Genomic DNA, 5550 nt, shown 5'->3' with positions numbered 1-5550 from the left:
AGAATCAGCCCCTGTCCTACTTCTCCTGCTTTCTTAAAGCTAGTTATTACATTCCACATTTGGGAAGAGGGCATAGAAATACCAAAAAGGAAGAAAAACATTATCCTGCACTATTTCCCCATAAAAGGCTACTGAATCAGGCCATGACTACAGAGTAGAAATGTTTCAGGGTTCAAAGTTTATCAGAAGAAGATGATCTAGAGAACAAAAGAGCAGCCGAGTGACCCTAAAGTTCCCCCCTTCAAAGGGATGTTGTCTGTAATGTGTGAGAAATACAAATCTGACTCTCCCTCTGCCCTGGCCAATGCAATTTCTGTTTCCTCTGCCTTATTCTTTCTGATGATCAATGCTCTCCAGAACATATTAATGAGAAAACGCCTACTAGCAGCTTACACATGAGATACCCATGTTCATGGTTCCTTTCAAAGTCTAGAACTGTCCTTTTCTAGATTTCATACAAGTTATCTGGGAAAGAAAGCCTCGCTGTCAAGTCACATGTGACAATAGAGGGCACATCAGCCCTCAACTTCTTCTGTAAAATAGGAAAATAATTCTTCCATCTTCAAACATTGATCGTATCATGAAGGTAGATATCAGGGGCCATGACACATAGTGTGGACACATTTGTGCTTGTGATCTGACCTTCTAAAATAATTGAATTATGAGCTGTGTGTCTGGATTTATCTTTAAAACTTGGACCCAATCTCTAAGGCTATAAGACTAGATACCAATTGTTTCCTACAAAATACTAAAACCAAAGTTGAACTTTAGGATTCTTTCTATGCAATTAATATAAGTATGCTAATTTTTTTAAATGTGAACTATTTTTTAGGATGATTCAAAGCATGAATGAAAATTATTGAATTCTGGGCTCCTATTTTAGAGGATACCATTCTCTGACAGCATTGGCTGTGGAAGCGAGAGCATGCAAGAGAGAAACTGGCTTGCATAAAACTAAATTAAAAAAGAAACAGGAGGGTTTTGGAATGAGGAGCAGAAGGAAGCCTGTCATAATGGTAGCATCAAATCATTATCTATGAAGAATGTTCAGGTAGACAAAGACATCATAGTACGGTCCTCAGAATTAGGCCAACCTAATTTCAAACCATATGTAGAGCAGTGAGATTCAGTATAGCTCATCATTCTCTCTTCTCAGTTTGGATGACCTACAATAAGTCATTTCATATGCTAGGCATCCTTGAGAATGACAATGTCACAACATATTTGTACTATTTCAGACACGTGGTAGCTTTTTTAACGTCAAGTCCTGACTGCTCCCCTTTTGTCATTCAAAGGATCCAAGGTAAGGCTTTGGACTCAGCAACATGGGGTAGCCAGAACTGAAGCAGCTGGTGGCCCTGTTAGCTCCAGTTGCTGCATAAGAAATGAGAATATCATTCATCTCATGGATGTTGGAAGATTTAAGACACAAGGCAAGTTCATTCACTCTTTTTGTGTTAACACATTAGCAAAAGAAAAGTAAGGGAGTTCTATTTTTACCCCCACTCTCTCAACTGATGAGAAAAGAGATGTGATGTCGTGGAAATCTCAGTTCAGGCAGAGAACTTGTTCTAAATATAATCTTGCTAGGCATAAGCCATCTCATTAAGCAGAGAAGGGAAGAAGGTTCAACACATTCAATTGTTATGCTTACGGCCTGATGAATCCTGAAAGAGCTGGAATTCACTATCTTCACCTAGTGGTGATGAAAGGGAAGAGGAGATAATGGAGAGGCTCCATGTCATGTAGATCTCAGCCTGTCATTCTCATTTCAACCTTTCTAGGGACAAGATAACCTGAGGCTCAACGTCATAGTTGGCAAATTCCTCATGCCCACCATGGAAACAAGAGCAGTTTGAATTCCACAATCTCTATATTATTAGCTTGATCGTATATAAAGTGGAAATGCTTTTTGAGAGTGAGTATTGGTATTTTATCTTCTACTTCCAGTTTCTCCTCATCATGGCAAACATAGCCAATAATATATCTATCTTTCCTTCCCCGTCCCCAGCCCCAGCATGGAACAGGACAATATTCAGGAGTGGTATCTTCATAATGAACACAAAAAGGATAAAGAGTTGTGGTGGGTTTTTTTGTTTTTTGTTTTTGGGGTTTTTTTGGCAGGGGTTGGGGAGGGATTCTTTGCATGATACCAGCTTACTGTGATTAAACGCTAAGTGATTTGGATCAGAAACTGAATCAAAGTGTCAGATCTATTGTTGATGGACTTCAGAAATATTAGTAATGTGATTTTTTTTTTCAATAACTCTGACAGGAGCTATGTATCAAACCCAAAGGCCCATTTCTTTCTTTGTGTGGAGGCTGGTATTGGAATTTGAACTCAGGATCTTAAGTCCTTCCATTGCTATTTTTCCTGAAAACTAATGCTCTACCACTTTAATCATGCCTCTACTTCTGGCTTTTTGCTAGTTAATTGGAAATGAAAGTCACCTGGACCTTTCTGCTTGGGCTGACTTTAAACCTTAATCTTCAGATCTGAGCTTCCTAAATAGCTAAAATTACAGGTATGAACCACCAGTGCCCAGCTTATTATTATTATCTTTAAATATTTGTACACAAAGTTTATGAGTATAATGCATCATGATCAAAGTACCCTCATCCTTCAAAATCCACCTCATCTTAGACTATTTCCTTAAACGAAAGGGATATCAGCCAGTTCTTTTAGCTCTACATCGAGAAGATAGATTCCAAGATTGTTAAGTTGAAGACTGATTAACTAAATTTCTGATTAAGTAGAGTAAATTGGAGCTAATCTAAATTAACTTTGAAGTTTCATTTATTAATACCTGATACTGTTTTGTTTGTAATAGCCTATTTTCCTTTCCAGAAAAAATAAACAATTCTTTCTGAGTAGTACATATTTAAGGATTCTTTTCTGGTTTCTTTCTTTTGAAAAATTACCTTTTCCTGGAAGCCATAAGTACAGATATATAAGAATTTAAGTTTGAATTTTATTTCTACCTGAGAAAGCCATTCTCCAATGTTACCTACTAAACTTCTTTTCTTCTTTTCTTCTTTTTTAAACAAGGGCCCAAGTCTCTGGAGAAACATCGGGTGAATTTGGAAACAAACGTGAAGTGAGCCCTAAAAAACTCAGCCATTGAGACAGTCTCTTTAAAATGCTAGACCTCAACTGCATATCCGGGCAGAGTCCTGCCAGGGAAAGCATGTCCTGCTGCCAAGGAAAGCAGAGACCACAAATTGCTACCAAATCACTTTGAAATGCTCACATCTTCCCAAAAACCCTGAAAAAGATAAACTTATCCAATCCCCAGGGACCCAAAGGATTTCATCCAAAATTTTCACAGGATCCTAAAGAAGAAAAGATGCCCTGCAGCCAAAGAGCACTAGAAACACAGGTGCAGTCAAACAGTTGGATCTTCTTGCAGTGAAACAGAAGGCATGCCATAGAGTGCTGAGGGATGTCTCATTAAGAGAGTGATAGAAAGAGGTTATAGAGTTGAGCTTCTAAGTGACTTGGGGGAGATTTGGAGAAAGGAAAGGCTTTGTTTAGGATTGGATGCTTCTGTATCAAATGAATAAATCTTACCTAATACGGAGGAAAACTAGATGTAGACTACAGCTTTTCATAGAAGAAGGCACTCGTGTAAGCAATAGGCACTCATGTAGGCCAGAGAAGGAAGAGGGTTGCTATATTCCCAAGGTTTGTGTACTCATATGACATTTCTGCGTTATTACACAAGATATGAAGTGGTCTTGTTTATATCTTGAACCATCACAGTCACAGAATGACTATTGAATGATACTGTCATTCTGGCACAAGCATTTATCTTCAAGAATATATCACAGCCCAGCTGGGGATGCCCAGACAAGCCTGAGGCACCAAAGCCTACCTAATAGACTGTTAGAAGTCAGAGGCTACAGATAGAGATTTGATCTAACAGTCATTGCAAAAGAAAACAGGACCAAAATCTTTGTGGAGGAAGCAGAAGCCTGTCTTCTCTGCTTCTCACTACAGGCATCCTCAACTGACACTTTTTCAGCACTGATAGTCCATGACTTGGGATGGCTTTGTTCCATGTCAACTCAGGAAGCCTGGAAATGAGGTACAGAGTTTCTTCCCATGCATAGTGCTGGTGTAAAGTCTACAGAAGAGGAATTCACATGAGAGTTGGAATGGACAGCAAAGCGACAGGCACCCTGTATTCTGAAAGTTAATGGAATACTTCAGACACAGTGACATTGGTCTAACAGATTACCTTGCCAGGGGACAGCACCCAGGCCTACAGCTCCTCCCATACTAATTGGAAATCCTCTCTGCTTTCTCTGAATCTTGGACCCGCGTCCTACACAGGCACATGCTTAGGGTATCACCTTATCCTGTAGGTCACTGGGGCATCAAGAGACAAACAGTGGTTTCCATTTGTTTTCAATGGACCTAGTTTGTCCTAGTTTTGTCAACTGTACATCCAGATTTCATTCCAACTATTGGCATGATTGACTTAGCCACAAAACCAGGAACAAGGGGAAAAAAATCCCTGCCCAACATTCAACCTTAGTGTTCACAATAGTATGTGGTCTTCCTTACTGGATGTGGACCTTAGGCTTTATGATTTTCTGAAAAGCCTCCTACTGGCTGAGGAACAATCAGAACTTTCAGATTCAAGAATATCTCTCATCCTTTGAAACTTGTCCTAGGATCTAAGGGTCCTTATGAAAAGAGAGATGAAGAACATTCCTATAACAGCCTATCTGTAGTCAGTGTGATAGTATACTCCAAGCCATGAGACTAAGACAAAGAAAGAAGATCTAATCTAAGAATGGTGACCAGTGGTCATGGTGCTCTAGCAGAGGAGTGATGCTCCCAGGATTTAAAGCCATAGTAAGCTCCTGAGAAGGCCAGAGTCACAACTGAAATTATATATAATGCAAATGTGGGGCTGTGCAGTGCTGTGCAAGCTCAAGACTTGTCAGGTATTGTGTGTGCTTCCATTACTATGAAAAAAAACACTTGAGTAACTTATAAAAATGAAAGATTTTTCTCTTTTTTGTTTTCCAGCCCATGGTCACTTAATTCTGGACCTATAGTGTCATATATTGGTGAGAGTACATGGCAGAGAAAACCATTCACCTCATGACAGCATGGAAACAAAGAAACAAGAGGTTTATCTTTGTGACTGTTGTTCTTAATGGACTATGTTATTTCTTTTCCTGTTTTTTCCCCTTATGGTTAATCTCTTGTGGTTACTGTATCTGACTTTGTTACCTGGTATATTGTATGTACGTTTATTTGTTTATTTGAATTAGGGAAGGGAAGGGGGGAAACAAGATGATTGGGAGGGGGTCAGGGGAAAGAAAGGGAAATAAAAACATGAGATGAGATATCAATGTGCGAGAAGTAATTCACCCACTACCTGACAAATGTAACTGTAGCCCTCTGTACATTACTCCGACAATAAAAAATATTTTTAAAAAAATGGTCACCTAAAAAATAAAATACTCAGGTCCGAATATTTTTGTCAAGGCCATACCCCCAGTGACCTAATTTCCTTTCTCTAGGACCCACCC

At 39.2% G+C, this 5550-nt stretch overlaps 1 long non-coding RNA gene across 1 annotated transcript; it reads left to right on the top strand.

Annotated features, from left to right (window-relative positions):
* Positions 1–1790: 1790 nt before the first annotated feature.
* Positions 1791–5060, top strand: LOC150052973 (uncharacterized). The gene is made up of 4 exons (XR_016538141.1): positions 1791–1918; positions 2012–2083; positions 3050–3380; positions 5042–5060. It is a non-coding gene; the product is annotated as an uncharacterized LOC150052973 (long non-coding RNA).
* The last annotated feature ends 490 nt before the right edge of the window (positions 5061–5550 follow it).

This window comes from Megascapheus bottae, chromosome 16 (assembly GCF_031878675.1).
Source record: "Megascapheus bottae isolate mThoBot1 chromosome 16, mThoBot2.hap1, whole genome shotgun sequence".
Lineage (NCBI taxonomy): Eukaryota > Metazoa > Chordata > Mammalia > Rodentia > Geomyidae > Megascapheus > Megascapheus bottae.
The sequence above is the reverse complement of the archived record's forward strand: the minus strand, read 5'-3'. Positions and strand labels throughout refer to the sequence as shown.